The sequence below is a fragment of the Schistocerca piceifrons genome, chromosome 8 (assembly GCF_021461385.2).
Source record: "Schistocerca piceifrons isolate TAMUIC-IGC-003096 chromosome 8, iqSchPice1.1, whole genome shotgun sequence".
NCBI lineage: Eukaryota > Metazoa > Arthropoda > Insecta > Orthoptera > Acrididae > Schistocerca > Schistocerca piceifrons.
In genome coordinates, this window is record NC_060145.1 from 140,871,670 (window position 1) to 140,898,212 (window position 26,543).

Sequence of the window (26,543 nt, forward strand, 5' to 3'; positions counted from 1 at the left end):
CGATCGTCTCGAGATGCAGCTGCGAGATGCTCAGGATTAACATTGCACTCCACGAAGGTGGAGACATTCGAATGCACTGCCTAGCTACGCGCCCGCAACTAACAAAATGCCGACCCTGCCAGGATTCGAACCTGGAATCTTCTGATGCGTAGTCAGACGCGTTATCCGTTGCGCCACAGGGCCACTGTTCGCGTTTTCTGCTACGAGGCGGGTGCACATCGCAAAGCAACGTGTTCTCCGTGGCTCGGCAATTGCATGTCATCCACTGACAACGGCGGCGCGGCCACTCTGGTCTTCCGCACTCTGCAGGGAGCTGCCACCAAGGAAGGCATCTCTCCTCCTGCTGCTCGGCCACGGAGCGCCTGCACAGCTTAGAGCTTGCCACACATCTGCCGTCGCTGTTGGACAGGTAGCGGAATGCAAGGCGCCCGTTTTTTTGCATTTTTTCGCTGATGACAAGCGGTTGACATGCTTGTAAGTGTAGCATATAAAACAAGAATCGTATGAAGCATTCGTAGACAGGTGCTAAAGTCGTAGTATGGCCGCAGGTGACGGTCGTATGACGGGTCTGTAGCCACAACAGGTTGGCATCAAAGTGAATACCGCTAACTGTAAGCACTCTGCTGTAGCCCCAGTGGCGCAATTGGTTAGCGCACGGTACTTATAAGGCAGTAGCCGTGAGCAATGCCGGGGGTTGTGAGTTCGAGCCTCACCTGGGGCATACTTTTATTTCGTAGCAGCTGACTATGGAAGCATCGGGACGCTAGATTTGAGATGCATCACGTACCTGAGAGACCATAAATGTGCGTGCACTGTAGTCAACGACTGCGTGTTCCTCGGTAGTATAGTGGTTAGTATCCCCGCCTGTCACGCGGGAGACCGGGGTTCGATTCCCCGCCGGGGAGGTGCGATTTTTATATCGCGAAGGTTGCACGTGTGGCCCGAAAAAGCATTACCGTTGTGATCAAGGAATGTAATTGCTAAAAAATCGTAAGAAAGTCTGCGTCTTAGGAAGTGTTTTCTCGTATTCTGCACACGACGTCGTCGTTTCACAACTCACAGGGTTTGCTGTCGACGCTGAATCAGCGCACCCCAAGATTAATGATCGAGCTCGAAGCACCCAAGAAAAAGAATAATTTTAGCAGAGCGTGGTTTCGATCCACGGACCTCTGGGTTATGGGCCCAGCACGCTTCCACTGCGCCACTCTGCTGTGCCGAGAGAAGCGCGCTCTTCGGTGCGTGACATGGGACACTTGGAAAAGCGTTGTCTGCGTCGCCTACCGTTTAATTAACTGTGTAGCATCTCCCAGCTTGACTTGTCTCGACTTTGCTCGACTGACGCTACGCTGACGCTTGCACGAAGCGATATTTACCGCGATCGTCTCGAGATGCAGCTGCGAGATGCTCAGGATTAACATTGCACTCCACGAAGGTGGAGACATTCGAATGCACTGCCTAGCTACGCGCCCGCAACTAACAAAATGCCGACCCTGCCAGGATTCGAACCTGGAATCTTCTGATGCGTAGTCAGACGCGTTATCCGTTGCGCCACAGGGCCACTGTTCGCGTTTTCTGCTACGAGGCGGGTGCACATCGCAAAGCAACGTGTTCTCCGTGGCTCGGCAATTGCATGTCATCCACTGACAACGGCGGCGCGGCCACTCTGGTCTTCCGCACTCTGCAGGGAGCTTGCCACCAAGGAAGGCATCTCTCCTCCTGCTGCTCGGCCACGGAGCGCCTGCACAGCTTAGAGCTTGCCACACATCTGCCGTCGCTGTTGGACAGGTAGCGGAATGCAAGGCGCCCGTTTTTTTTGCATTTTTTCGCTGATGACAAGCGGTTGACATGCTTGTAAGTGTAGCATATAAAACAAGAATCGTATGAAGCATTCGTAGACAGGTGCTAAAGTCGTAGTATGGCCGCAGGTGACGGTCGTATGACGGGTCTGTAGCCACAACAGGTTGGCATCAAAGTGAATACCGCTAACTGTAAGCACTCTGCTGTAGCCCCAGTGGCGCAATTGGTTAGCGCACGGTACTTATAAGGCAGTAGCCGTGAGCAATGCCGGGGTTGTGAGTTCGAGCCTCACCTGGGGCATACTTTTATTTCGTAGCAGCTGACTATGGAAGCATCGGGACGCTAGATTTGAGATGCATCACGTACCTGAGAGACCATAAATGTGCGTGCACTGTAGTCAACGACTGCGTGTTCCTCGGTAGTATAGTGGTTAGTATCCCCGCCTGTCACGCGGGAGACCGGGGTTCGATTCCCCGCCGGGGAGGTGCGATTTTTATATCGCGAAGGTTGCACGTGTGGCCCGAAAAAGCATTACCGTTGTGATCAAGGAATGTAATTGCTAAAAAATCGTAAGAAAGTCTGCGTCTTAGGAAGTGTTTCTCGTATTCTGCACACGACGTCGTCGTTTCACAACTCACAGGGTTTGCTGTCGACGCTGAATCAGCGCACCCCAAGATTAATGATCGAGCTCGAAGCACCCAAGAAAAGAATAATTTTAGCAGAGCGTGGTTTCGATCCACGGACCTCTGGGTTATGGGCCCAGCACGCTTCCACTGCGCCACTCTGCTGTGCCGAGAGAAGCGCGCTCTTCGGTGCGTGACATGGGACACTTGGAAAAGCGTTGTCTGCGTCGCCTACCGTTTAATTAACTGTGTAGCATCTCCCAGCTTGACTTGTCTCGACTTTGCTCGACTGACGCTACGCTGACGCTTGCACGAAGCGATATTTACCGCGATCGTCTCGAGATGCAGCTGCGAGATGCTCAGGATTAACATTGCACTCCACGAAGGTGGAGACATTCGAATGCACTGCCTAGCTACGCGCCCGCAACTAACAAAATGCCGACCCTGCCAGGATTCGAACCTGGAATCTTCTGATGCGTAGTCAGACGCGTTATCCGTTGCGCCACAGGGCCACTGTTCGCGTTTTCTGCTACGAGGCGGGTGCACATCGCAAAGCAACGTGTTCTCCGTGGCTCGGCAATTGCATGTCATCCACTGACAACGGCGGCGCGGCCACTCTGGTCTTCCGCACTCTGCAGGGAGCTGCCACCAAGGAAGGCATCTCTCCTCCTGCTGCTCGGCCACGGAGCGCCTGCACAGCTTAGAGCTTGCCACACATCTGCCGTCGCTGTTGGACAGGTAGCGGAATGCAAGGCGCCCGTTTTTTTGCATTTTTCGCTGATGACAAGCGGTTGACATGCTTGTAAGTGTAGCATATAAAACAAGAATCGTATGAAGCATTCGTAGACAGGTGCTAAAGTCGTAGTATGGCCGCAGGTGACGGTCGTATGACGGGTCTGTAGCCACAACAGGTTGGCATCAAAGTGAATACCGCTAACTGTAAGCACTCTGCTGTAGCCCCAGTGGCGCAATTGGTTAGCGCACGGTACTTATAAGGCAGTAGCCGTGAGCAATGCCGGGGTTGTGAGTTCGAGCCTCACCTGGGGCATACTTTTATTTCGTAGCAGCTGACTATGGAAGCATCGGGACGCTAGATTTGAGATGCATCACGTACCTGAGAGACCATAAATGTGCGTGCACTGTAGTCAACGACTGCGTGTTCCTCGGTAGTATAGTGGTTAGTATCCCCGCCTGTCACGCGGGAGACCGGGGTTCGATTCCCCGCCGGGGAGGTGCGATTTTTATATCGCGAAGGTTGCACGTGTGGCCCGAAAAAGCATTACCGTTGTGATCAAGGAATGTAATTGCTAAAAAATCGTAAGAAGTCTGCGTCTTAGGAAGTGTTTCTCGTATTCTGCACACGACGTCGTCGTTTCACAACTCACAGGGTTTGCTGTCGACGCTGAATCAGCGCACCCCAAGATTAATGATCGAGCTCGAAGCACCCAAGAAAAAGAATAATTTTAGCAGAGCGTGGTTTCGATCCACGGACCTCTGGGTTATGGGCCCAGCACGCTTCCACTGCGCCACTCTGCTGTGCCGAGAGAAGCGCGCTCTTCGGTGCGTGACATGGGACACTTGGAAAAGCGTTGTCTGCGTCGCCTACCGTTTAATTAACTGTGTAGCATCTCCCAGCTTGACTTGTCTCGACTTTGCTCGACTGACGCTACGCTGACGCTTGCACGAAGCGATATTTACCGCGATCGTCTCGAGATGCAGCTGCGAGATGCTCAGGATTAACATTGCACTCCACGAAGGTGGAGACATTCGAATGCACTGCCTAGCTACGCGCCCGCAACTAACAAAATGCCGACCCTGCCAGGATTCGAACCTGGAATCTTCTGATGCGTAGTCAGACGCGTTATCCGTTGCGCCACAGGGCCACTGTTCGCGTTTTCTGCTACGAGGCGGGTGCACATCGCAAAGCAACGTGTTCTCCGTGGCTCGGCAATTGCATGTCATCCACTGACAACGGCGGCGCGGCCACTCTGGTCTTCCGCACTCTGCAGGGAGCTGCCACCAAGGAAGGCATCTCTCCTCCTGCTGCTCGGCCACGGAGCGCCTGCACAGCTTAGAGCTTGCCACACATCTGCCGTCGCTGTTGGACAGGTAGCGGAATGCAAGGCGCCCGTTTTTTTGCATTTTTTCGCTGATGACAAGCGGTTGACATGCTTGTAAGTGTAGCATATAAAACAAGAATCGTATGAAGCATTCGTAGACAGGTGCTAAAGTCGTAGTATGGCCGCAGGTGACGGTCGTATGACGGGTCTGTAGCCACAACAGGTTGGCATCAAAGTGAATACCGCTAACTGTAAGCACTCTGCTGTAGCCCCAGTGGCGCAATTGGTTAGCGCACGGTACTTATAAGGCAGTAGCCGTGAGCAATGCCGGGGGTTGTGAGTTCGAGCCTCACCTGGGGCATACTTTTATTTCGTAGCAGCTGACTATGGAAGCATCGGGACGCTAGATTTGAGATGCATCACGTACCTGAGAGACCATAAATGTGCGTGCACTGTAGTCAACGACTGCGTGTTCCTCGGTAGTATAGTGGTTAGTATCCCCGCCTGTCACGCGGGAGACCGGGGTTCGATTCCCCGCCGGGGAGGTGCGATTTTTATATCGCGAAGGTTGCACGTGTGGCCCGAAAAAGCATTACCGTTGTGATCAAGGAATGTAATTGCTAAAAAATCGTAAGAAAGTCTGCGTCTTAGGAAGTGTTTCTCGTATTCTGCACACGACGTCGTCGTTTCACAACTCACAGGGTTTGCTGTCGACGCTGAATCAGCGCACCCCAAGATTAATGATCGAGCTCGAAGCACCCAAGAAAAAGAATAATTTAGCAGAGCGTGGTTTCGATCCACGGACCTCTGGGTTATGGGCCCAGCACGCTTCCACTGCGCCACTCTGCTGTGCCGAGAGAAGCGCGCTCTTCGGTGCGTGACATGGGACACTTGGAAAAGCGTTGTCTGCGTCGCCTACCGTTTAATTAACTGTGTAGCATCTCCCAGCTTGACTTGTCTCGACTTTGCTCGACTGACGCTACGCTGACGCTTGCACGAAGCGATATTTACCGCGATCGTCTCGAGATGCAGCTGCGAGATGCTCAGGATTAACATTGCACTCCACGAAGGTGGAGACATTCGAATGCACTGCCTAGCTACGCGCCCGCAACTAACAAAATGCCGACCCTGCCAGGATTCGAACCTGGAATCTTCTGATGCGTAGTCAGACGCGTTATCCGTTGCGCCACAGGGCCACTGTTCGCGTTTTCTGCTACGAGGCGGGTGCACATCGCAAAGCAACGTGTTCTCCGTGGCTCGGCAATTGCATGTCATCCACTGACAACGGCGGCGCGGCCACTCTGGTCTTCCGCACTCTGCAGGGAGCTGCCACCAAGGAAGGCATCTCTCCTCCTGCTGCTCGGCCACGGAGCGCCTGCACAGCTTAGAGCTTGCCACACATCTGCCGTCGCTGTTGGACAGGTAGCGGAATGCAAGGCGCCCGTTTTTTTGCATTTTTTCGCTGATGACAAGCGGTTGACATGCTTGTAAGTGTAGCATATAAAACAAGAATCGTATGAAGCATTCGTAGACAGGTGCTAAAGTCGTAGTATGGCCGCAGGTGACGGTCGTATGACGGGTCTGTAGCCACAACAGGTTGGCATCAAAGTGAATACCGCTAACTGTAAGCACTCTGCTGTAGCCCCAGTGGCGCAATTGGTTAGCGCACGGTACTTATAAGGCAGTAGCCGTGAGCAATGCCGGGGTTGTGAGTTCGAGCCTCACCTGGGGCATACTTTTATTTCGTAGCAGCTGACTATGGAAGCATCGGGACGCTAGATTTGAGATGCATCACGTACCTGAGAGACCATAAATGTGCGTGCACTGTAGTCAACGACTGCGTGTTCCTCGGTAGTATAGTGGTTAGTATCCCCGCCTGTCACGCGGGAGACCGGGGTTCGATTCCCCGCCGGGGAGGTGCGATTTTTATATCGCGAAGGTTGCACGTGTGGCCCGAAAAAGCATTACCGTTGTGATCAAGGAATGTAATTGCTAAAAAATCGTAAGAAAGTCTGCGTCTTAGGAAGTGTTTCTCGTATTCTGCACACGACGTCGTCGTTTCACAACTCACAGGGTTTGCTGTCGACGCTGAATCAGCGCACCCCAAGATTAATGATCGAGCTCGAAGCACCCAAGAAAAAGAATAATTTTAGCAGAGCGTGGTTTCGATCCACGGACCTCTGGTTATGGGCCCAGCACGCTTCCACTGCGCCACTCTGCTGTGCCGAGAGAAGCGCGCTCTTCGGTGCGTGACATGGGACACTTGGAAAAGCGTTGTCTGCGTCGCCTACCGTTTAATTAACTGTGTAGCATCTCCCAGCTTGACTTGTCTCGACTTTGCTCGACTGACGCTACGCTGACGCTTGCACGAAGCGATATTTACCGCGATCGTCTCGAGATGCAGCTGCGAGATGCTCAGGATTAACATTGCACTCCACGAAGGTGGAGACATTCGAATGCACTGCCTAGCTACGCGCCCGCAACTAACAAAATGCCGACCCTGCCAGGATTCGAACCTGGAATCTTCTGATGCGTAGTCAGACGCGTTATCCGTTGCGCCACAGGGCCACTGTTCGCGTTTTCTGCTACGAGGCGGGTGCACATCGCAAAGCAACGTGTTCTCCGTGGCTCGGCAATTGCATGTCATCCACTGACAACGGCGGCGCGGCCACTCTGGTCTTCCGCACTCTGCAGGGAGCTGCCACCAAGGAAGGCATCTCTCCTCCTGCTGCTCGGCCACGGAGCGCCTGCACAGCTTAGAGCTTGCCACACATCTGCCGTCGCTGTTGGACAGGTAGCGGAATGCAAGGCGCCCGTTTTTTTGCATTTTTTCGCTGATGACAAGCGGTTGACATGCTTGTAAGTGTAGCATATAAAACAAGAATCGTATGAAGCATTCGTAGACAGGTGCTAAAGTCGTAGTATGGCCGCAGGTGACGGTCGTATGACGGGTCTGTAGCCACAACAGGTTGGCATCAAAGTGAATACCGCTAACTGTAAGCACTCTGCTGTAGCCCCAGTGGCGCAATTGGTTAGCGCACGGTACTTATAAGGCAGTAGCCGTGAGCAATGCCGGGGTTGTGAGTTCGAGCCTCACCTGGGGCATACTTTTATTTCGTAGCAGCTGACTATGGAAGCATCGGGACGCTAGATTTGAGATGCATCACGTACCTGAGAGACCATAAATGTGCGTGCACTGTAGTCAACGACTGCGTGTTCCTCGGTAGTATAGTGGTTAGTATCCCCGCCTGTCACGCGGGAGACCGGGGTTCGATTCCCCGCCGGGGAGGTGCGATTTTTATATCGCGAAGGTTGCACGTGTGGCCCGAAAAAGCATTACCGTTGTGATCAAGGAATGTAATTGCTAAAAAATCGTAAGAAAGTCTGCGTCTTAGGAAGTGTTTCTCGTATTCTGCACACGACGTCGTCGTTTCACAACTCACAGGGTTTGCTGTCGACGCTGAATCAGCGCACCCCAAGATTAATGATCGAGCTCGAAGCACCCAAGAAAAAGAATAATTTTAGCAGAGCGTGGTTTCGATCCACGGACCTCTGGGTTATGGGCCCAGCACGCTTCCACTGCGCCACTCTGCTGTGCCGAGAGAAGCGCGCTCTTCGGTGCGTGACATGGGACACTTGGAAAAGCGTTGTCTGCGTCGCCTACCGTTTAATTAACTGTGTAGCATCTCCCAGCTTGACTTGTCTCGACTTTGCTCGACTGACGCTACGCTGACGCTTGCACGAAGCGATATTTACCGCGATCGTCTCGAGATGCAGCTGCGAGATGCTCAGGATTAACATTGCACTCCACGAAGGTGGAGACATTCGAATGCACTGCCTAGCTACGCGCCCGCAACTAACAAAATGCCGACCCTGCCAGGATTCGAACCTGGAATCTTCTGATGCGTAGTCAGACGCGTTATCCGTTGCGCCACAGGGCCACTGTTCGCGTTTTCTGCTACGAGGCGGGTGCACATCGCAAAGCAACGTGTTCTCCGTGGCTCGGCAATTGCATGTCATCCACTGACAACGGCGGCGCGGCCACTCTGGTCTTCCGCACTCTGCAGGGAGCTGCCACCAAGGAAGGCATCTCTCCTCCTGCTGCTCGGCCACGGAGCGCCTGCACAGCTTAGAGCTTGCCACACATCTGCCGTCGCTGTTGGACAGGTAGCGGAATGCAAGGCGCCCGTTTTTTTGCATTTTTTCGCTGATGACAAGCGGTTGACATGCTTGTAAGTGTAGCATATAAAACAAGAATCGTATGAAGCATTCGTAGACAGGTGCTAAAGTCGTAGTATGGCCGCAGGTGACGGTCGTATGACGGGTCTGTAGCCACAACAGGTTGGCATCAAAGTGAATACCGCTAACTGTAAGCACTCTGCTGTAGCCCCAGTGGCGCAATTGGTTAGCGCACGGTACTTATAAGGCAGTAGCCGTGAGCAATGCCGGGGTTGTGAGTTCGAGCCTCACCTGGGGCATACTTTTATTTCGTAGCAGCTGACTATGGAAGCATCGGGACGCTAGATTTGAGATGCATCACGTACCTGAGAGACCATAAATGTGCGTGCACTGTAGTCAACGACTGCGTGTTCCTCGGTAGTATAGTGGTTAGTATCCCCGCCTGTCACGCGGGAGACCGGGGTTCGATTCCCCGCCGGGGAGGTGCGATTTTTATATCGCGAAGGTTGCACGTGTGGCCCGAAAAAGCATTACCGTTGTGATCAAGGAATGTAATTGCTAAAAAATCGTAAGAAAGTCTGCGTCTTAGGAAGTGTTTCTCGTATTCTGCACACGACGTCGTCGTTTCACAACTCACAGGGTTTGCTGTCGACGCTGAATCAGCGCACCCCAAGATTAATGATCGAGCTCGAAGCACCCAAGAAAAAGAATAATTTTAGCAGAGCGTGGTTTCGATCCACGGACCTCTGGGTTATGGGCCCAGCACGCTTCCACTGCGCCACTCTGCTGTGCCGAGAGAAGCGCGCTCTTCGGTGCGTGACATGGGACACTTGGAAAAGCGTTGTCTGCGTCGCCTACCGTTTAATTAACTGTGTAGCATCTCCCAGCTTGACTTGTCTCGACTTTGCTCGACTGACGCTACGCTGACGCTTGCACGAAGCGATATTTACCGCGATCGTCTCGAGATGCAGCTGCGAGATGCTCAGGATTAACATTGCACTCCACGAAGGTGGAGACATTCGAATGCACTGCCTAGCTACGCGCCCGCAACTAACAAAATGCCGACCCTGCCAGGATTCGAACCTGGAATCTTCTGATGCGTAGTCAGACGCGTTATCCGTTGCGCCACAGGGCCACTGTTCGCGTTTTCTGCTACGAGGCGGGTGCACATCGCAAAGCAACGTGTTCTCCGTGGCTCGGCAATTGCATGTCATCCACTGACAACGGCGGCGCGGCCACTCTGGTCTTCCGCACTCTGCAGGGAGCTGCCACCAAGGAAGGCATCTCTCCTCCTGCTGCTCGGCCACGGAGCGCCTGCACAGCTTAGAGCTTGCCACACATCTGCCGTCGCTGTTGGACAGGTAGCGGAATGCAAGGCGCCCGTTTTTTTGCATTTTTTCGCTGATGACAAGCGGTTGACATGCTTGTAAGTGTAGCATATAAAACAAGAATCGTATGAAGCATTCGTAGACAGGTGCTAAAGTCGTAGTATGGCCGCAGGTGACGGTCGTATGACGGGTCTGTAGCCACAACAGGTTGGCATCAAAGTGAATACCGCTAACTGTAAGCACTCTGCTGTAGCCCCAGTGGCGCAATTGGTTAGCGCACGGTACTTATAAGGCAGTAGCCGTGAGCAATGCCGGGGTTGTGAGTTCGAGCCTCACCTGGGGCATACTTTTATTTCGTAGCAGCTGACTATGGAAGCATCGGGACGCTAGATTTGAGATGCATCACGTACCTGAGAGACCATAAATGTGCGTGCACTGTAGTCAACGACTGCGTGTTCCTCGGTAGTATAGTGGTTAGTATCCCCGCCTGTCACGCGGGAGACCGGGGTTCGATTCCCCGCCGGGGAGGTGCGATTTTTATATCGCGAAGGTTGCACGTGTGGCCCGAAAAAGCATTACCGTTGTGATCAAGGAATGTAATTGCTAAAAAATCGTAAGAAAGTCTGCGTCTTAGGAAGTGTTTCTCGTATTCTGCACACGACGTCGTCGTTTCACAACTCACAGGGTTTGCTGTCGACGCTGAATCAGCGCACCCCAAGATTAATGATCGAGCTCGAAGCACCCAAGAAAAAGAATAATTTTAGCAGAGCGTGGTTTCGATCCACGGACCTCTGGGTTATGGGCCCAGCACGCTTCCACTGCGCCACTCTGCTGTGCCGAGAGAAGCGCGCTCTTCGGTGCGTGACATGGGACACTGGAAAAGCGTTGTCTGCGTCGCCTACCGTTTAATTAACTGTGTAGCATCTCCCAGCTTGACTTGTCTCGACTTTGCTCGACTGACGCTACGCTGACGCTTGCACGAAGCGATATTTACCGCGATCGTCTCGAGATGCAGCTGCGAGATGCTCAGGATTAACATTGCACTCCACGAAGGTGGAGACATTCGAATGCACTGCCTAGCTACGCGCCCGCAACTAACAAAATGCCGACCCTGCCAGGATTCGAACCTGGAATCTTCTGATGCGTAGTCAGACGCGTTATCCGTTGCGCCACAGGGCCACTGTTCGCGTTTTCTGCTACGAGGCGGGTGCACATCGCAAAGCAACGTGTTCTCCGTGGCTCGGCAATTGCATGTCATCCACTGACAACGGCGGCGCGGCCACTCTGGTCTTCCGCACTCTGCAGGGAGCTGCACCAAGGAAGGCATCTCTCCTCCTGCTGCTCGGCCACGGAGCGCCTGCACAGCTTAGAGCTTGCCACACATCTGCCGTCGCTGTTGGACAGGTAGCGGAATGCAAGGCGCCCGTTTTTTTGCATTTTTTCGCTGATGACAAGCGGTTGACATGCTTGTAAGTGTAGCATATAAAACAAGAATCGTATGAAGCATTCGTAGACAGGTGCTAAAGTCGTAGTATGGCCGCAGGTGACGGTCGTATGACGGGTCTGTAGCCACAACAGGTTGGCATCAAAGTGAATACCGCTAACTGTAAGCACTCTGCTGTAGCCCCAGTGGCGCAATTGGTTAGCGCACGGTACTTATAAGGCAGTAGCCGTGAGCAATGCCGGGGTTGTGAGTTCGAGCCTCACCTGGGGCATACTTTTATTTCGTAGCAGCTGACTATGGAAGCATCGGGACGCTAGATTTGAGATGCATCACGTACCTGAGAGACCATAAATGTGCGTGCACTGTAGTCAACGACTGCGTGTTCCTCGGTAGTATAGTGGTTAGTATCCCCGCCTGTCACGCGGGAGACCGGGGTTCGATTCCCCGCCGGGGAGGTGCGATTTTTATATCGCGAAGGTTGCACGTGTGGCCCGAAAAAGCATTACCGTTGTGATCAAGGAATGTAATTGCTAAAAAATCGTAAGAAAGTCTGCGTCTTAGGAAGTGTTTCTCGTATTCTGCACACGACGTCGTCGTTTCACAACTCACAGGGTTTGCTGTCGACGCTGAATCAGCGCACCCCAAGATTAATGATCGAGCTCGAAGCACCCAAGAAAAAGAATAATTTTAGCAGAGCGTGGTTTCGATCCACGGACCTCTGGGTTATGGGCCCAGCACGCTTCCACTGCGCCACTCTGCTGTGCCGAGAGAAGCGCGCTCTTCGGTGCGTGACATGGGACACTTGGAAAAGCGTTGTCTGCGTCGCCTACCGTTTAATTAACTGTGTAGCATCTCCAGCTTGACTTGTCTCGACTTTGCTCGACTGACGCTACGCTGACGCTTGCACGAAGCGATATTTACCGCGATCGTCTCGAGATGCAGCTGCGAGATGCTCAGGATTAACATTGCACTCCACGAAGGTGGAGACATTCGAATGCACTGCCTAGCTACGCGCCCGCAACTAACAAAATGCCGACCCTGCCAGGATTCGAACCTGGAATCTTCTGATGCGTAGTCAGACGCGTTATCCGTTGCGCCACAGGGCCACTGTTCGCGTTTTCTGCTACGAGGCGGGTGCACATCGCAAAGCAACGTGTTCTCCGTGGCTCGGCAATTGCATGTCATCCACTGACAACGGCGGCGCGGCCACTCTGGTCTTCCGCACTCTGCAGGGAGCTGCCACCAAGGAAGGCATCTCTCCTCCTGCTGCTCGGCCACGGAGCGCCTGCACAGCTTAGAGCTTGCCACACATCTGCCGTCGCTGTTGGACAGGTAGCGGAATGCAAGGCGCCCGTTTTTTTGCATTTTTTCGCTGATGACAAGCGGTTGACATGCTTGTAAGTGTAGCATATAAAACAAGAATCGTATGAAGCATTCGTAGACAGGTGCTAAAGTCGTAGTATGGCCGCAGGTGACGGTCGTATGACGGGTCTGTAGCCACAACAGGTTGGCATCAAAGTGAATACCGCTAACTGTAAGCACTCTGCTGTAGCCCCAGTGGCGCAATTGGTTAGCGCACGGTACTTATAAGGCAGTAGCCGTGAGCAATGCCGGGGTTGTGAGTTCGAGCCTCACCTGGGGCATACTTTTATTTCGTAGCAGCTGACTATGGAAGCATCGGGACGCTAGATTTGAGATGCATCACGTACCTGAGAGACCATAAATGTGCGTGCACTGTAGTCAACGACTGCGTGTTCCTCGGTAGTATAGTGGTTAGTATCCCCGCCTGTCACGCGGGAGACCGGGGTTCGATTCCCCGCCGGGGAGGTGCGATTTTTATATCGCGAAGGTTGCACGTGTGGCCGAAAAAGCATTACCGTTGTGATCAAGGAATGTAATTGCTAAAAATCGTAAGAAAGTCTGCGTCTTAGGAAGTGTTTCTCGTATTCTGCACACGACGTCGTCGTTTCACAACTCACAGGGTTGCTGTCGACGCTGAATCAGCGCACCCCAAGATTAATGATCGAGCTCGAAGCACCCAAGAAAAAGAATAATTTTAGCAGAGCGTGGTTTCGATCCACGGACCTCTGGGTTATGGGCCCAGCACGCTTCCACTGCGCCACTCTGCTGTGCCGAGAGAAGCGCGCTCTTCGGTGCGTGACATGGGACACTTGGAAAAGCGTTGTCTGCGTCGCCTACCGTTTAATTAACTGTGTAGCATCTCCCAGCTTGACTTGTCTCGACTTTGCTCGACTGACGCTACGCTGACGCTTGCACGAAGCGATATTTACCGCGATCGTCTCGAGATGCAGCTGCGAGATGCTCAGGATTAACATTGCACTCCACGAAGGTGGAGACATTCGAATGCACTGCCTAGCTACGCGCCCGCAACTAACAAAATGCCGACCCTGCCAGGATTCGAACCTGGAATCTTCTGATGCGTAGTCAGACGCGTTATCCGTTGCGCCACAGGGCCACTGTTCGCGTTTTCTGCTACGAGGCGGGTGCACATCGCAAAGCAACGTGTTCTCCGTGGCTCGGCAATTGCATGTCATCCACTGACAACGGCGGCGCGGCCACTCTGGTCTTCCGCACTCTGCAGGGAGCTGCCACCAAGGAAGGCACCTCTCCTCCTGCTGCTCGGCCACGGAGCGCCTGCACAGCTTAGAGCTTGCCACACATCTGCCGTCGCTGTTGGACAGGTAGCGGAATGCAAGGCGCCCGTTTTTTTGCATTTTTTCGCTGATGACAAGCGGTTGACATGCTTGTAAGTGTAGCATATAAAACAAGAATCGTATGAAGCATTCGTAGACAGGTGCTAAAGTCGTAGTATGGCCGCAGGTGACGGTCGTATGACGGGTCTGTAGCCACAACAGGTTGGCATCAAAGTGAATACCGCTAACTGTAAGCACTCTGCTGTAGCCCAGTGGCGCAATTGGTTAGCGCACGGTACTTATAAGGCAGTAGCCGTGAGCAATGCCGGGGTTGTGAGTTCGAGCCTCACCTGGGGCATACTTTTATTTCGTAGCAGCTGACTATGGAAGCATCGGGACGCTAGATTTGAGATGCATCACGTACCTGAGAGACCATAAATGTGCGTGCACTGTAGTCAACGACTGCGTGTTCCTCGGTAGTATAGTGGTTAGTATCCCCGCCTGTCACGCGGGAGACCGGGGTTCGATTCCCCGCCGGGGAGGTGCGATTTTTATATCGCGAAGGTTGCACGTGTGGCCCGAAAAAGCATTACCGTTGTGATCAAGGAATGTAATTGCTAAAAAATCGTAAGAAAGTCTGCGTCTTAGGAAGTGTTTCTCGTATTCTGCACACGACGTCGTCGTTTCACAACTCACAGGGTTTGCTGTCGACGCTGAATCAGCGCACCCCAAGATTAATGATCGAGCTCGAAGCACCCAAGAAAAAGAATAATTTTAGCAGAGCGTGGTTTCGATCCACGGACCTCTGGGTTATGGGCCCAGCACGCTTCCACTGCGCCACTCTGCTGTGCCGAGAGAAGCGCGCTCTTCGGTGCGTGACATGGGACACTTGGAAAAGCGTTGTCTGCGTCGCCTACCGTTTAATTAACTGTGTAGCATCTCCCAGCTTGACTTGTCTCGACTTTGCTCGACTGACGCTACGCTGACGCTTGCACGAAGCGATATTTACCGCGATCGTCTCGAGATGCAGCTGCGAGATGCTCAGGATTAACATTGCACTCCACGAAGGTGGAGACATTCGAATGCACTGCCTAGCTACGCGCCCGCAACTAACAAAATGCCGACCCTGCCAGGATTCGAACCTGGAATCTTCTGATGCGTAGTCAGACGCGTTATCCGTTGCGCCACAGGGCCACTGTTCGCGTTTTCTGCTACGAGGCGGGTGCACATCGCAAAGCAACGTGTTCTCCGTGGCTCGGCAATTGCATGTCATCCACTGACAACGGCGGCGCGGCCACTCTGGTCTTCCGCACTCTGCAGGGAGCTGCCACCAAGGAAGGCACCTCTCCTCCTGCTGCTCGGCCACGGAGCGCCTGCACAGCTTAGAGCTTGCCACACATCTGCCGTCGCTGTTGGACAGGTAGCGGAATGCAAGGCGCCCGTTTTTTTGCATTTTTTCGCTGATGACAAGCGGTTGACATGCTTGTAAGTGTAGCATATAAAACAAGAATCGTATGAAGCATTCGTAGACAGGTGCTAAAGTCGTAGTATGGCCGCAGGTGACGGTCGTATGACGGGTCTGTAGCCACAACAGGTTGGCATCAAAGTGAATACCGCTAACTGTAAGCACTCTGCTGTAGCCCCAGTGGCGCAATTGGTTAGCGCACGGTACTTATAAGGCAGTAGCCGTGAGCAATGCCGGGGTTGTGAGTTCGAGCCTCACCTGGGGCATACTTTTATTTCGTAGCAGCTGACTATGGAAGCATCGGGACGCTAGATTTGAGATGCATCACGTACCTGAGAGACCATAAATGTGCGTGCACTGTAGTCAACGACTGCGTGTTCCTCGGTAGTATAGTGGTTAGTATCCCCGCCTGTCACGCGGGAGACCGGGGTTCGATTCCCCGCCGGGGAGGTGCGATTTTTATATCGCGAAGGTTGCACGTGTGGCCCGAAAAAGCATTACCGTTGTGATCAAGGAATGTAATTGCTAAAAAATCGTAAGAAAGTCTGCGTCTTAGGAAGTGTTTCTCGTATTCTGCACACGACGTCGTCGTTTCACAACTCACAGGGTTTGCTGTCGACGCTGAATCAGCGCACCCCAAGATTAATGATCGAGCTCGAAGCACCCAAGAAAAAGAATAATTTTAGCAGAGCGTGGTTTCGATCCACGGACCTCTGGGTTATGGGCCCAGCACGCTTCCACTGCGCCACTCTGCTGTGCCGAGAGAAGCGCGCTCTTCGGTGCGTGACATGGGACACTTGGAAAAGCGTTGTCTGCGTCGCCTACCGTTTAATTAACTGTGTAGCATCTCCCAGCTTGACTTGTCTCGACTTTGCTCGACTGACGCTACGCTGACGCTTGCACGAAGCGATATTTACCGCGATCGTCTCGAGATGCAGCTGCGAGATGCTCAGGATTAACATTGCACTCCACGAAGGTGGAGACATTCGAATGCACTGCCTAGCTACGCGCCCGCAACTAACAAAATGCCGACCCTGCCAGGATTCGAACCTGGAATCTTCTGATGCGTAGTCAGACGCGTTATCCGTTGCGCCACAGGGCCACTGTTCGCGTTTTCTGCTACGAGGCGGGTGCACATCGCAAAGCAACGTGTTCTCCGTGGCTCGGCAATTGCATGTCATCCACTGACAACGGCGGCGCGGCCACTCTGGTCTTCCGCACTCTGCAGGGAGCTGCCACCAAGGAAGGCACCTCTCCTCCTGCTGCTCGGCACGGAGCGCCTGCACAGCTTAGAGCTTGCCACACATCTGCCGTCGCTGTTGGACAGGTAGCGGAATGCAAGGCGCCCGTTTTTTTGCATTTTTTCGCTGATGACAAGCGGTTGACATGCTTGTAAGTGTAGCATATAAAACAAGAATCGTATGAAGCATTCGTAGACAGGTGCTAAAGTCGTAGTATGGCCGCAGGTGACGGTCGTATGACGGGTCTGTAGCCACAACAGGTTGGCATCAAAGTGAATACCGCTAACTGTAAGCACTCTGCTGTAGCCCCAGTGGCGCAATTGGTTAGCGCACGGTACTTATAAGGCAGTAGCCGTGAGCAATGCCGGGGTTGTGAGTTCGAGCCTCACCTGGGGCATACTTTTATTTCGTAGCAGCTGACTATGGAAGCATCGGGACGCTAGATTTGAGATGCATCACGTACCTGAGAGACCATAAATGTGCGTGCACTGTAGTCAACGACTGCGTGTTCCTCGGTAGTATAGTGGTTAGTATCCCCGCCTGTCACGCGGGAGACCGGGGTTCGATTCCCCGCCGGGGAGGTGCGATTTTTATATCGCGAAGGTTGCACGTGTGGCCCGAAAAAGCATTACCGTTGTGATCAAGGAATGTAATTGCTAAAAAATCGTAAGAAAGTCTGCGTCTTAGGAAGTGTTTCTCGTATTCTGCACACGACGTCGTCGTTTCACAACTCACAGGGTTTGCTGTCGACGCTGAATCAGCGCACCCCAAGATTAATGATCGAGCTCGAAGCACCCAAGAAAAAGAATAATTTTAGCAGAGCGTGGTTTCGATCCACGGACCTCTGGGTTATGGGCCCAGCACGCTTCCACTGCGCCACTCTGCTGTGCCGAGAGAAGCGCGCTCTTCGGTGCGTGACATGGGACACTTGGAAAAGCGTTGTCTGCGTCGCCTACCGTTTAATTAACTGTGTAGCATCTCCCAGCTTGACTTGTCTCGACTTTGCTCGACTGACGCTACGCTGACGCTTGCACGAAGCGATATTTACCGCGATCGTCTCGAGATGCAGCTGCGAGATGCTCAGGATTAACATTGCACTCCACGAAGGTGGAGACATTCGAATGCACTGCCTAGCTACGCGCCCGCAACTAACAAAATGCCGACCCTGCCAGGATTCGAACCTGGAATCTTCTGATGCGTAGTCAGACGCGTTATCCGTTGCGCCACAGGGCCACTGTTCGCGTTTTCTGCTACGAGGCGGGTGCACATCGCAAAGCAACGTGTTCTCCGTGGCTCGGCAATTGCATGTCATCCACTGACAACGGCGGCGCGGCCACTCTGGTCTTCCGCACTCTGCAGGGAGCTGCCACCAAGGAAGGCATCTCTCCTCCTGCTGCTCGGCCACGGAGCGCCTGCACAGCTTAGAGCTTGCCACACATCTGCCGTCGCTGTTGGACAGGTAGCGGAATGCAAGGCGCCGTTTTTTTGCATTTTTTCGCTGATGACAAGCGGTTGACATGCTTGTAAGTGTAGCATATAAAACAAGAATCGTATGAAGCATTCGTAGACAGGTGCTAAAGTCGTAGTATGGCCGCAGGTGACGGTCGTATGACGGGTCTGTAGCCACAACAGGTTGGCATCAAAGTGAATACCGCTAACTGTAAGCACTCTGCTGTAGCCCCAGTGGCGCAATTGGTTAGCGCACGGTACTTATAAGGCAGTAGCCGTGAGCAATGCCGGGGTTGTGAGTTCGAGCCTCACCTGGGGCATACTTTTATTTCGTAGCAGCTGACTATGGAAGCATCGGGACGCTAGATTTGAGATGCATCACGTACCTGAGAGACCATAAATGTGCGTGCACTGTAGTCAACGACTGCGTGTTCCTCGGTAGTATAGTGGTTAGTATCCCCGCCTGTCACGCGGGAGACCGGGGTTCGATTCCCCGCCGGGGAGGTGCGATTTTTATATCGCGAAGGTTGCACGTGTGGCCCGAAAAAGCATTACCGTTGTGATCAAGGAATGTAATTGCTAAAAAATCGTAAGAAAGTCTGCGTCTTAGGAAGTGTTTCTCGTATTCTGCACACGACGTCGTCGTTTCACAACTCACAGGGTTTGCTGTCGACGCTGAATCAGCGCACCCCAAGATTAATGATCGAGCTCGAAGCACCCAAGAAAAAGAATAATTTTAGCAGAGCGTGGTTTCGATCCACGGACCTCTGGGTTATGGGCCCAGCACGCTTCCACTGCGCCACTCTGCTGTGCCGAGAGAAGCGCGCTCTTCGGTGCGTGACATGGGACACTTGGAAAAGCGTTGTCTGCGTCGCCTACCGTTTAATTAACTGTTGTAGCATCTCCCAGCTTGACTTGTCTCGACTTTGCTCGACTGACGCTACGCTGACGCTTGCACGAAGCGATATTTACCGCGATCGTCTCGAGATGCAGCTGCGAGATGCTCAGGATTAACATTGCACTCCACGAAGGTGGAGACATTCGAATGCACTGCCTAGCTACGCGCCCGCAACTAACAAAATGCCGACCCTGCCAGGATTCGAACCTGGAATCTTCTGATGCGTAGTCAGACGCGTTATCCGTTGCGCCACAGGGCCACTGTTCGCGTTTTCTGCTACGAGGCGGGTGCACATCGCAAAGCAACGTGTTCTCCGTGGCTCGGCAATTGCATGTCATCCACTGACAACGGCGGCGCGGCCACTCTGGTCTTCCGCACTCTGCAGGGAGCTGCCACCAAGGAAGGCATCTCTCCTCCTGCTGCTCGGCCACGGAGCGCCTGCACAGCTTAGAGCTTGCCACACATCTGCCGTCGCTGTTGGACAGGTAGCGGAATGCAAGGCGCCCGTTTTTTTGCATTTTTTCGCTGATGACAAGCGGTTGACATGCTTGTAAGTGTAGCATATAAAACAAGAATCGTATGAAGCATTCGTAGACAGGTGCTAAAGTCGTAGTATGGCCGCAGGTGACGGTCGTATGACGGGTCTGTAGCCACAACAGGTTGGCATCAAAGTGAATACCGCTAACTGTAAGCACTCTGCTGTAGCCCCAGTGGCGCAATTGGTTAGCGCACGGTACTTATAAGGCAGTAGCCGTGAGCAATGCCGGGGTTGTGAGTTCGAGCCTCACCTGGGGCATACTTTTATTTCGTAGCAGCTGACTATGGAAGCATCGGGACGCTAGATTTGAGATGCATCACGTACCTGAGAGACCATAAATGTGCGTGCACTGTAGTCAACGACTGCGTGTTCCTCGGTAGTATAGTGGTTAGTATCCCCGCCTTGTCACGCGGGAGACCGGGGTTCGATTCCCCGCCGGGGAGGTGCGATTTTTATATCGCGAAGGTTGCACGTGTGGCCCGAAAAAGCATTACCGTTGTGATCAAGGAATGTAATTGCTAAAAAATCGTAAGAAAGTCTGCGTCTTAGGAAGTGTTTCTCGTATTCTGCACACGACGTCGTCGTTTCACAACTCACAGGGTTTGCTGTCGACGCTGAATCAGCGCACCCCAAGATTAATGATCGAGCTCGAAGCACCCAAGAAAAAGAATAATTTTAGCAGAGCGTGGTTTCGATCCACGGACCTCTGGGTTATGGGCCCAGCACGCTTCCACTGCGCCACTCTGCTGTGCCGAGAGAAGCGCGCTCTTCGGTGCGTGACATGGGACACTTGGAAAAGCGTTGTCTGCGTCGCCTACCGTTTAATTAACTGTGTAGCATCTCCCAGCTTGACTTGTCTCGACTTTGCTCGACTGACGCTACGCTGACGCTTGCACGAAGCGATATTTACCGCGATCGTCTCGAGATGCAGCTGCGAGATGCTCAGGATTAACATTGCACTCCACGAAGGTGGAGACATTCGAATGCACTGCCTAGCTACGCGCCCGCAACTAACAAAATGCCGACCCTGCCAGGATTCGAACCTGGAATCTTCTGATGCGTAGTCAGACGCGTTATCCGTTGCGCCACAGGGCCACTGTTCGCGTTTTCTGCTACGAGGCGGGTGCACATCGCAAAGCAACGTGTTCTCCGTGGCTCGGCAATTGCATGTCATCCACTGACAACGGCGGCGCGGCCACTCTGGTCTTCCGCACTCTGCAGGGAGCTGCCACCAAGGAAGGCATCTCTCCTCCTGCTGCTCGGCCACGGAGCGCCTGCACAGCTTAGAGCTTGCCACACATCTGCCGTCGCTGTTGGACAGGTAGCGGAATGCAAGGCGCCCGTTTTTTTGCATTTTTTCGCTGATGACAAGCGGTTGACATGCTTGTAAGTGTAGCATATAAAACAAGAATCGTATGAAGCATTCGTAGACAGGTGCTAAAGTCGTAGTATGGCCGCAGGTGACGGTCGTATGACGGGTCTGTAGCCACAACAGGTTGGCATCAAAGTGAATACCGCTAACTGTAAGCACTCTGCTGTAGCCCCAGTGGCGCAATTGGTTAGCGCACGGTACTTATAAGGCAGTAGCCGTGAGCAATGCCGGGGTTGTGAGTTCGAGCCTCACCTGGGGCATACTTTTATTTCGTAGCAGCTGACTATGGAAGCATCGGGACGCTAGATTTGAGATGCATCACGTACCTGAGAGACCATAAATGTGCGTGCACTGTAGTCAACGACTGCGTGTTCCTCGGTAGTATAGTGGTTAGTATCCCCGCCTGTCACGCGGGAGACCGGGGTTCGATTCCCCGCCGGGAGGTGCGATTTTTATATCGCGAAGGTTGCACGTGTGGCCCGAAAAAGCATTACCGTTGTGATCAAGGAATGTAATTGCTAAAAAATCGTAAGAAAGTCTGCGTCTTAGGAAGTGTTTCTCGTATTCTGCACACGACGTCGTCGTTTCACAACTCACAGGGTTTGCTGTCGACGCTGAATCAGCGCACCCCAAGATTAATGATCGAGCTCGAAGCACCCAAGAAAAAGAATAATTTTAGCAGAGCGTGGTTTCGATCCACGGACCTCTGGGTTATGGGCCCAGCACGCTTCCACTGCGCCACTCTGCTGTGCCGAGAGAAGCGCGCTCTTCGGTGCGTGACATGGGACACTTGGAAAAGCGTTGTCTGCGTCGCCTACCGTTTAATTAACTGTGTAGCATCTCCCAGCTTGACTTGTCTCGACTTTGCTCGACTGACGCTACGCTGACGCTTGCACGAAGCGATATTTACCGCGATCGTCTCGAGATGCAGCTGCGAGATGCTCAGGATTAACATTGCACTCCACGAAGGTGGAGACATTCGAATGCACTGCCTAGCTACGCGCCCGCAACTAACAAAATGCCGACCCTGCCAGGATTCGAACCTGGAATCTTCTGATGCGTAGTCAGACGCGTTATCCGTTGCGCCACAGGGCCACTGTTCGCGTTTTCTGCTACGAGGCGGGTGCACATCGCAAAGCAACGTGTTCTCCGTGGCTCGGCAATTGCATGTCATCCACTGACAACGGCGGCGCGGCCACTCTGGTCTTCCGCACTCTGCAGGGAGCTGCCACCAAGGAAGGCACCTCTCCTCCTGCTGCTCGGCCACGGAGCGCCTGCACAGCTTAGAGCTTGCCACACATCTGCCGTCGCTGTTGGACAGGTAGCGGAATGCAAGGCGCCCGTTTTTTTGCATTTTTTCGCTGATGACAAGCGGTTGACATGCTTGTAAGTGTAGCATATAAAACAAGAATCGTATGAAGCATTCGTAGACAGGTGCTAAAGTCGTAGTATGGCCGCAGGTGACGGTCGTATGACGGGTCTGTAGCCACAACAGGTTGGCATCAAAGTGAATACCGCTAACTGTAAGCACTCTGCTGTAGCCCCAGTGGCGCAATTGGTTAGCGCACGGTACTTATAAGGCAGTAGCCGTGAGCAATGCCGGGGTTGTGAGTTCGAGCCTCACCTGGGGCATACTTTTATTCGTAGCAGCTGACTATGGAAGCATCGGGACGCTAGATTTGAGATGCATCACGTACCTGAGAGACCATAAATGTGCGTGCACTGTAGTCAACGACTGCGTGTTCCTCGGTAGTATAGTGGTTAGTATCCCCGCCTGTCACGCGGGAGACCGGGGTTCGATTCCCCGCCGGGGAGGTGCGATTTTTATATCGCGAAGGTTGCACGTGTGGCCCGAAAAAGCATTACCGTTGTGATCAAGGAATGTAATTGCTAAAAATCGTAAGAAAGTCTGCGTCTTAGGAAGTGTTTCTCGTATTCTGCACACGACGTCGTCGTTTCACAACTCACAGGGTTTGCTGTCGACGCTGAATCAGCGCACCCCAAGATTAATGATCGAGCTCGAAGCACCCAAGAAAAAGAATAATTTTAGCAGAGCGTGGTTTCGATCCACGGACCTCTGGGTTATGGGCCCAGCACGCTTCCACTGCGCCACTCTGCTGTGCCGAGAGAAGCGCGCTCTTCGGTGCGTGACATGGGACACTTGGAAAAGCGTTGTCTGCGTCGCCTACCGTTTAATTAACTGTGTAGCATCTCCCAGCTTGACTTGTCTCGACTTTGCTCGACTGACGCTACGCTGACGCTTGCACGAAGCGATATTTACCGCGATCGTCTCGAGATGCAGCTGCGAGATGCTCAGGATTAACATTGCACTCCACGAAGGTGGAGACATTCGAATGCACTGCCTAGCTACGCGCCCGCAACTAACAAAATGCCGACCCTGCCAGGATTCGAACCTGGAATCTTCTGATGCGTAGTCAGACGCGTTATCCGTTGCGCCACAGGGCCACTGTTCGCGTTTTCTGCTACGAGGCGGGTGCACATCGCAAAGCAACGTGTTCTCCGTGGCTCGGCAATTGCATGTCATCCACTGACAACGGCGGCGCGGCCACTCTGGTCTTCCGCACTCTGCAGGGAGCTGCCACCAAGGAAGGCACCTCTCCTCCTGCTGCTCGGCCACGGAGCGCCTGCACAGCTTAGAGCTTGCCACACATCTGCCGTCGCTGTTGGACAGGTAGCGGAATGCAAGGCGCCCGTTTTTTTGCATTTTTTCGCTGATGACAAGCGGTTGACATGCTTGTAAGTGTAGCATATAAAACAAGAATCGTATGAAGCATTCGTAGACAGGTGCTAAAGTCGTAGTATGGCCGCAGGTGACGGTCGTATGACGGGTCTGTAGCCACAACAGGTTGGCATCAAAGTGAATACCGCTAACTGTAAGCACTCTGCTGTAGCCCCAGTGGCGCAATTGGTTAGCGCACGGTACTTATAAGGCAGTAGCCGTGAGCAATGCCGGGGTTGTGAGTTCGAGCCTCACCTGGGGCATACTTTTATTTCGTAGCAGCTGACTATGGAAGCATCGGGACGCTAGATTTGAGATGCATCACGTACCTGAGAGACCATAAATGTGCGTGCACTGTAGTCAACGACTGCGTGTTCCTCGGTAGTATAGTGGTTAGTATCCCCGCCTGTCACGCGGGAGACCGGGGTTCGATTCCCCGCCGGGGAGGTGCGATTTTTATATCGCGAAGGTTGCACGTGTGGCCCGAAAAAGCATTACCGTTGTGATCAAGGAATGTAATTGCTAAAAAATCGTAAGAAAGTCTGCGTCTTAGGAAGTGTTTCTCGTATTCTGCACACGACGTCGTCGTTTCACAACTCACAGGGTTTGCTGTCGACGCTGAATCAGCGCACCCCAAGATTAATGATCGAGCTCGAAGCACCCAAGAAAAAGAATAATTTTAGCAGAGCGTGGTTTCGATCCACGGACCTCTGGGTTATGGGCCCAGCACGCTTCCACTGCGCCACTCTGCTGTGCCGAGAGAAGCGCGCTCTTCGGTGCGTGACATGGGACACTTGGAAAAGCGTTGTCTGCGTCGCCTACCGTTTAATTAACTGTGTAGCATCTCCCAGCTTGACTTGTCTCGACTTTGCTCGACTGACGCTACGCTGACGCTTGCACGAAGCGATATTTACCGCGATCGTCTCGAGATGCAGCTGCGAGATGCTCAGGATTAACATTGCACTCCACGAAGGTGGAGACATTCGAATGCACTGCCTAGCTACGCGCCCGCAACTAACAAAATGCCGACCCTGCCAGGATTCGAACCTGGAATCTTCTGATGCGTAGTCAGACGCGTTATCCGTTGCGCCACAGGGCCACTGTTCGCGTTTTCTGCTACGAGGCGGGTGCACATCGCAAAGCAACGTGTTCTCCGTGGCTCGGCAATTGCATGTCATCCACTGACAACGGCGGCGCGGCCACTCTGGTCTTCCGCACTCTGCAGGGAGCTGCCACCAAGGAAGGCATCTCTCCTCCTGCTGCTCGGCCACGGAGCGCCTGCACAGCTTAGAGCTTGCCACACATCTGCCGTCGCTGTTGGACAGGTAGCGGAATGCAAGGCGCCCGTTTTTTTGCATTTTTTCGCTGATGACAAGCGGTTGACATGCTTGTAAGTGTAGCATATAAAACAAGAATCGTATGAAGCATTCGTAGACAGGTGCTAAAGTCGTAGTATGGCCGCAGGTGACGGTCGTATGACGGGTCTGTAGCCACAACAGGTTGGCATCAAAGTGAATACCGCTAACTGTAAGCACTCTGCTGTAGCCCCAGTGGCGCAATTGGTTAGCGCACGGTACTTATAAGGCAGTAGCCGTGAGCAATGCCGGGGTTGTGAGTTCGAGCCTCACCTGGGGCATACTTTTATTTCGTAGCAGCTGACTATGGAAGCATCGGGACGCTAGATTTGAGATGCATCACGTACCTGAGAGACCATAAATGTGCGTGCACTGTAGTCAACGACTGCGTGTTCCTCGGTAGTATAGTGGTTAGTATCCCCGCCTGTCACGCGGGAGACCGGGGTTCGATTCCCCGCCGGGGAGGTGCGATTTTTATATCGCGAAGGTTGCACGTGTGGCCCGAAAAAGCATTACCGTTGTGATCAAGGAATGTAATTGCTAAAAAATCGTAAGAAAGTCTGCGTCTTAGGAAGTGTTTCTCGTATTCTGCACACGACGTCGTCGTTTCACAACTCACAGGGTTTGCTGTCGACGCTGAATCAGCGCACCCCAAGATTAATGATCGAGCTCGAAGCACCCAAGAAAAAGAATAATTTTAGCAGAGCGTGGTTTCGATCCACGGACCTCTGGGTTATGGGCCCAGCACGCTTCCACTGCGCCACTCTGCTGTGCCGAGAGAAGCGCGCTCTTCGGTGCGTGACATGGGACACTTGGAAAAGCGTTGTCTGCGTCGCCTACCGTTTAATTAACTGTGTAGCATCTCCCAGCTTGACTTGTCTCGACTTTGCTCGACTGACGCTACGCTGACGCTTGCACGAAGCGATATTTACCGCGATCGTCTCGAGATGCAGCTGCGAGATGCTCAGGATTAACATTGCACTCCACGAAGGTGGAGACATTCGAATGCACTGCCTAGCTACGCGCCCGCAACTAACAAAATGCCGACCCTGCCAGGATTCGAACCTGGAATCTTCTGATGCGTAGTCAGACGCGTTATCCGTTGCGCCACAGGGCCACTGTTCGCGTTTTCTGCTACGAGGCGGGTGCACATCGCAAAGCAACGTGTTCTCCGTGGCTCGGCAATTGCATGTCATCCACTGACAACGGCGGCGCGGCCACTCTGGTCTTCCGCACTCTGCAGGGAGCTGCCACCAAGGAAGGCATCTCTCCTCCTGCTGCTCGGCCACGGAGCGCCTGCACAGCTTAGAGCTTGCCACACATCTGCCGTCGCTGTTGGACAGGTAGCGGAATGCAAGGCGCCCGTTTTTTTGCATTTTTTCGCTGATGACAAGCGGTTG

The 26,543-nt window shown here is 53.2% G+C and overlaps 57 non-coding genes across 57 annotated transcripts; 38 read left to right on the forward strand and 19 right to left on the reverse strand.

Moving 5' to 3' along the window:
* The first annotated feature begins 628 nt into the window (after nucleotides 1-628).
* Nucleotides 629-721, forward strand: Trnai-uau. The gene is given in 2 exon segments: nucleotides 629-666; nucleotides 685-721. It is a non-coding gene; the product is annotated as a tRNA-Ile (tRNA).
* Nucleotides 722-833: 112 nt separating this feature from the next.
* Nucleotides 834-905, forward strand: Trnad-guc. Its single transcript has one exon. It is a non-coding gene; the product is annotated as a tRNA-Asp (tRNA).
* A 580-nt stretch (nucleotides 906-1,485) lies between these two features.
* Trnar-acg lies at nucleotides 1,486-1,558 on the reverse strand. Its single transcript has one exon. It is a non-coding gene; the product is annotated as a tRNA-Arg (tRNA).
* Nucleotides 1,559-2,005: 447 nt separating this feature from the next.
* Trnai-uau lies at nucleotides 2,006-2,097 on the forward strand. The gene is given in 2 exon segments: nucleotides 2,006-2,043; nucleotides 2,062-2,097. It is a non-coding gene; the product is annotated as a tRNA-Ile (tRNA).
* Nucleotides 2,098-2,209: 112 nt separating this feature from the next.
* On the forward strand, nucleotides 2,210-2,281 carry Trnad-guc. The gene has a single exon. It is a non-coding gene; the product is annotated as a tRNA-Asp (tRNA).
* Nucleotides 2,282-2,859: 578 nt separating this feature from the next.
* Nucleotides 2,860-2,932, reverse strand: Trnar-acg. Its single transcript has one exon. It is a non-coding gene; the product is annotated as a tRNA-Arg (tRNA).
* Nucleotides 2,933-3,376: 444 nt separating this feature from the next.
* Nucleotides 3,377-3,468, forward strand: Trnai-uau. Its single transcript is given in 2 exon segments — nucleotides 3,377-3,414; nucleotides 3,433-3,468. It is a non-coding gene; the product is annotated as a tRNA-Ile (tRNA).
* Nucleotides 3,469-3,580: 112 nt separating this feature from the next.
* Trnad-guc lies at nucleotides 3,581-3,652 on the forward strand. Its single transcript has one exon. It is a non-coding gene; the product is annotated as a tRNA-Asp (tRNA).
* A 578-nt stretch (nucleotides 3,653-4,230) lies between these two features.
* Trnar-acg lies at nucleotides 4,231-4,303 on the reverse strand. The gene has a single exon. It is a non-coding gene; the product is annotated as a tRNA-Arg (tRNA).
* A 445-nt stretch (nucleotides 4,304-4,748) lies between these two features.
* Trnai-uau lies at nucleotides 4,749-4,841 on the forward strand. Its single transcript is given in 2 exon segments — nucleotides 4,749-4,786; nucleotides 4,805-4,841. It is a non-coding gene; the product is annotated as a tRNA-Ile (tRNA).
* A 112-nt stretch (nucleotides 4,842-4,953) lies between these two features.
* Trnad-guc lies at nucleotides 4,954-5,025 on the forward strand. Its single transcript has one exon. It is a non-coding gene; the product is annotated as a tRNA-Asp (tRNA).
* A 578-nt stretch (nucleotides 5,026-5,603) lies between these two features.
* On the reverse strand, nucleotides 5,604-5,676 carry Trnar-acg. The gene has a single exon. It is a non-coding gene; the product is annotated as a tRNA-Arg (tRNA).
* Nucleotides 5,677-6,121: 445 nt separating this feature from the next.
* Nucleotides 6,122-6,213, forward strand: Trnai-uau. The gene is given in 2 exon segments: nucleotides 6,122-6,159; nucleotides 6,178-6,213. It is a non-coding gene; the product is annotated as a tRNA-Ile (tRNA).
* Nucleotides 6,214-6,325: 112 nt separating this feature from the next.
* Trnad-guc lies at nucleotides 6,326-6,397 on the forward strand. Its single transcript has one exon. It is a non-coding gene; the product is annotated as a tRNA-Asp (tRNA).
* A 578-nt stretch (nucleotides 6,398-6,975) lies between these two features.
* On the reverse strand, nucleotides 6,976-7,048 carry Trnar-acg. Its single transcript has one exon. It is a non-coding gene; the product is annotated as a tRNA-Arg (tRNA).
* Nucleotides 7,049-7,493: 445 nt separating this feature from the next.
* On the forward strand, nucleotides 7,494-7,585 carry Trnai-uau. The gene is given in 2 exon segments: nucleotides 7,494-7,531; nucleotides 7,550-7,585. It is a non-coding gene; the product is annotated as a tRNA-Ile (tRNA).
* Nucleotides 7,586-7,697: 112 nt separating this feature from the next.
* Trnad-guc lies at nucleotides 7,698-7,769 on the forward strand. Its single transcript has one exon. It is a non-coding gene; the product is annotated as a tRNA-Asp (tRNA).
* Nucleotides 7,770-8,348: 579 nt separating this feature from the next.
* Trnar-acg lies at nucleotides 8,349-8,421 on the reverse strand. Its single transcript has one exon. It is a non-coding gene; the product is annotated as a tRNA-Arg (tRNA).
* A 445-nt stretch (nucleotides 8,422-8,866) lies between these two features.
* Nucleotides 8,867-8,958, forward strand: Trnai-uau. The gene is given in 2 exon segments: nucleotides 8,867-8,904; nucleotides 8,923-8,958. It is a non-coding gene; the product is annotated as a tRNA-Ile (tRNA).
* A 112-nt stretch (nucleotides 8,959-9,070) lies between these two features.
* Nucleotides 9,071-9,142, forward strand: Trnad-guc. Its single transcript has one exon. It is a non-coding gene; the product is annotated as a tRNA-Asp (tRNA).
* Nucleotides 9,143-9,721: 579 nt separating this feature from the next.
* On the reverse strand, nucleotides 9,722-9,794 carry Trnar-acg. Its single transcript has one exon. It is a non-coding gene; the product is annotated as a tRNA-Arg (tRNA).
* A 445-nt stretch (nucleotides 9,795-10,239) lies between these two features.
* On the forward strand, nucleotides 10,240-10,331 carry Trnai-uau. Its single transcript is given in 2 exon segments — nucleotides 10,240-10,277; nucleotides 10,296-10,331. It is a non-coding gene; the product is annotated as a tRNA-Ile (tRNA).
* Nucleotides 10,332-10,443: 112 nt separating this feature from the next.
* On the forward strand, nucleotides 10,444-10,515 carry Trnad-guc. The gene has a single exon. It is a non-coding gene; the product is annotated as a tRNA-Asp (tRNA).
* A 578-nt stretch (nucleotides 10,516-11,093) lies between these two features.
* Trnar-acg lies at nucleotides 11,094-11,166 on the reverse strand. The gene has a single exon. It is a non-coding gene; the product is annotated as a tRNA-Arg (tRNA).
* Nucleotides 11,167-11,610: 444 nt separating this feature from the next.
* Nucleotides 11,611-11,702, forward strand: Trnai-uau. The gene is given in 2 exon segments: nucleotides 11,611-11,648; nucleotides 11,667-11,702. It is a non-coding gene; the product is annotated as a tRNA-Ile (tRNA).
* Nucleotides 11,703-11,814: 112 nt separating this feature from the next.
* On the forward strand, nucleotides 11,815-11,886 carry Trnad-guc. The gene has a single exon. It is a non-coding gene; the product is annotated as a tRNA-Asp (tRNA).
* Nucleotides 11,887-12,464: 578 nt separating this feature from the next.
* Nucleotides 12,465-12,537, reverse strand: Trnar-acg. Its single transcript has one exon. It is a non-coding gene; the product is annotated as a tRNA-Arg (tRNA).
* A 445-nt stretch (nucleotides 12,538-12,982) lies between these two features.
* Trnai-uau lies at nucleotides 12,983-13,074 on the forward strand. The gene is given in 2 exon segments: nucleotides 12,983-13,020; nucleotides 13,039-13,074. It is a non-coding gene; the product is annotated as a tRNA-Ile (tRNA).
* A 112-nt stretch (nucleotides 13,075-13,186) lies between these two features.
* Trnad-guc lies at nucleotides 13,187-13,258 on the forward strand. The gene has a single exon. It is a non-coding gene; the product is annotated as a tRNA-Asp (tRNA).
* Nucleotides 13,259-13,834: 576 nt separating this feature from the next.
* Trnar-acg lies at nucleotides 13,835-13,907 on the reverse strand. Its single transcript has one exon. It is a non-coding gene; the product is annotated as a tRNA-Arg (tRNA).
* Nucleotides 13,908-14,352: 445 nt separating this feature from the next.
* On the forward strand, nucleotides 14,353-14,443 carry Trnai-uau. Its single transcript is given in 2 exon segments — nucleotides 14,353-14,389; nucleotides 14,408-14,443. It is a non-coding gene; the product is annotated as a tRNA-Ile (tRNA).
* A 112-nt stretch (nucleotides 14,444-14,555) lies between these two features.
* On the forward strand, nucleotides 14,556-14,627 carry Trnad-guc. Its single transcript has one exon. It is a non-coding gene; the product is annotated as a tRNA-Asp (tRNA).
* Nucleotides 14,628-15,206: 579 nt separating this feature from the next.
* Trnar-acg lies at nucleotides 15,207-15,279 on the reverse strand. The gene has a single exon. It is a non-coding gene; the product is annotated as a tRNA-Arg (tRNA).
* Nucleotides 15,280-15,724: 445 nt separating this feature from the next.
* Nucleotides 15,725-15,816, forward strand: Trnai-uau. Its single transcript is given in 2 exon segments — nucleotides 15,725-15,762; nucleotides 15,781-15,816. It is a non-coding gene; the product is annotated as a tRNA-Ile (tRNA).
* Nucleotides 15,817-15,928: 112 nt separating this feature from the next.
* On the forward strand, nucleotides 15,929-16,000 carry Trnad-guc. Its single transcript has one exon. It is a non-coding gene; the product is annotated as a tRNA-Asp (tRNA).
* A 579-nt stretch (nucleotides 16,001-16,579) lies between these two features.
* Nucleotides 16,580-16,652, reverse strand: Trnar-acg. Its single transcript has one exon. It is a non-coding gene; the product is annotated as a tRNA-Arg (tRNA).
* Nucleotides 16,653-17,096: 444 nt separating this feature from the next.
* Trnai-uau lies at nucleotides 17,097-17,188 on the forward strand. The gene is given in 2 exon segments: nucleotides 17,097-17,134; nucleotides 17,153-17,188. It is a non-coding gene; the product is annotated as a tRNA-Ile (tRNA).
* A 112-nt stretch (nucleotides 17,189-17,300) lies between these two features.
* Trnad-guc lies at nucleotides 17,301-17,372 on the forward strand. Its single transcript has one exon. It is a non-coding gene; the product is annotated as a tRNA-Asp (tRNA).
* Nucleotides 17,373-17,951: 579 nt separating this feature from the next.
* Nucleotides 17,952-18,024, reverse strand: Trnar-acg. The gene has a single exon. It is a non-coding gene; the product is annotated as a tRNA-Arg (tRNA).
* Nucleotides 18,025-18,468: 444 nt separating this feature from the next.
* On the forward strand, nucleotides 18,469-18,560 carry Trnai-uau. Its single transcript is given in 2 exon segments — nucleotides 18,469-18,506; nucleotides 18,525-18,560. It is a non-coding gene; the product is annotated as a tRNA-Ile (tRNA).
* A 112-nt stretch (nucleotides 18,561-18,672) lies between these two features.
* Nucleotides 18,673-18,744, forward strand: Trnad-guc. Its single transcript has one exon. It is a non-coding gene; the product is annotated as a tRNA-Asp (tRNA).
* Nucleotides 18,745-19,324: 580 nt separating this feature from the next.
* On the reverse strand, nucleotides 19,325-19,397 carry Trnar-acg. The gene has a single exon. It is a non-coding gene; the product is annotated as a tRNA-Arg (tRNA).
* A 445-nt stretch (nucleotides 19,398-19,842) lies between these two features.
* Nucleotides 19,843-19,934, forward strand: Trnai-uau. Its single transcript is given in 2 exon segments — nucleotides 19,843-19,880; nucleotides 19,899-19,934. It is a non-coding gene; the product is annotated as a tRNA-Ile (tRNA).
* A 112-nt stretch (nucleotides 19,935-20,046) lies between these two features.
* Trnad-guc lies at nucleotides 20,047-20,119 on the forward strand. Its single transcript has one exon. It is a non-coding gene; the product is annotated as a tRNA-Asp (tRNA).
* Nucleotides 20,120-20,698: 579 nt separating this feature from the next.
* On the reverse strand, nucleotides 20,699-20,771 carry Trnar-acg. Its single transcript has one exon. It is a non-coding gene; the product is annotated as a tRNA-Arg (tRNA).
* Nucleotides 20,772-21,216: 445 nt separating this feature from the next.
* Trnai-uau lies at nucleotides 21,217-21,308 on the forward strand. Its single transcript is given in 2 exon segments — nucleotides 21,217-21,254; nucleotides 21,273-21,308. It is a non-coding gene; the product is annotated as a tRNA-Ile (tRNA).
* A 112-nt stretch (nucleotides 21,309-21,420) lies between these two features.
* Nucleotides 21,421-21,492, forward strand: Trnad-guc. Its single transcript has one exon. It is a non-coding gene; the product is annotated as a tRNA-Asp (tRNA).
* A 578-nt stretch (nucleotides 21,493-22,070) lies between these two features.
* Trnar-acg lies at nucleotides 22,071-22,143 on the reverse strand. Its single transcript has one exon. It is a non-coding gene; the product is annotated as a tRNA-Arg (tRNA).
* A 445-nt stretch (nucleotides 22,144-22,588) lies between these two features.
* Trnai-uau lies at nucleotides 22,589-22,680 on the forward strand. Its single transcript is given in 2 exon segments — nucleotides 22,589-22,626; nucleotides 22,645-22,680. It is a non-coding gene; the product is annotated as a tRNA-Ile (tRNA).
* Nucleotides 22,681-22,791: 111 nt separating this feature from the next.
* Nucleotides 22,792-22,863, forward strand: Trnad-guc. Its single transcript has one exon. It is a non-coding gene; the product is annotated as a tRNA-Asp (tRNA).
* A 578-nt stretch (nucleotides 22,864-23,441) lies between these two features.
* Trnar-acg lies at nucleotides 23,442-23,514 on the reverse strand. Its single transcript has one exon. It is a non-coding gene; the product is annotated as a tRNA-Arg (tRNA).
* Nucleotides 23,515-23,959: 445 nt separating this feature from the next.
* Nucleotides 23,960-24,051, forward strand: Trnai-uau. Its single transcript is given in 2 exon segments — nucleotides 23,960-23,997; nucleotides 24,016-24,051. It is a non-coding gene; the product is annotated as a tRNA-Ile (tRNA).
* A 112-nt stretch (nucleotides 24,052-24,163) lies between these two features.
* Trnad-guc lies at nucleotides 24,164-24,235 on the forward strand. The gene has a single exon. It is a non-coding gene; the product is annotated as a tRNA-Asp (tRNA).
* Nucleotides 24,236-24,814: 579 nt separating this feature from the next.
* Nucleotides 24,815-24,887, reverse strand: Trnar-acg. Its single transcript has one exon. It is a non-coding gene; the product is annotated as a tRNA-Arg (tRNA).
* A 445-nt stretch (nucleotides 24,888-25,332) lies between these two features.
* Trnai-uau lies at nucleotides 25,333-25,424 on the forward strand. The gene is given in 2 exon segments: nucleotides 25,333-25,370; nucleotides 25,389-25,424. It is a non-coding gene; the product is annotated as a tRNA-Ile (tRNA).
* A 112-nt stretch (nucleotides 25,425-25,536) lies between these two features.
* On the forward strand, nucleotides 25,537-25,608 carry Trnad-guc. The gene has a single exon. It is a non-coding gene; the product is annotated as a tRNA-Asp (tRNA).
* A 579-nt stretch (nucleotides 25,609-26,187) lies between these two features.
* On the reverse strand, nucleotides 26,188-26,260 carry Trnar-acg. The gene has a single exon. It is a non-coding gene; the product is annotated as a tRNA-Arg (tRNA).
* Between the last annotated feature and the right edge of the window lie 283 nt (nucleotides 26,261-26,543).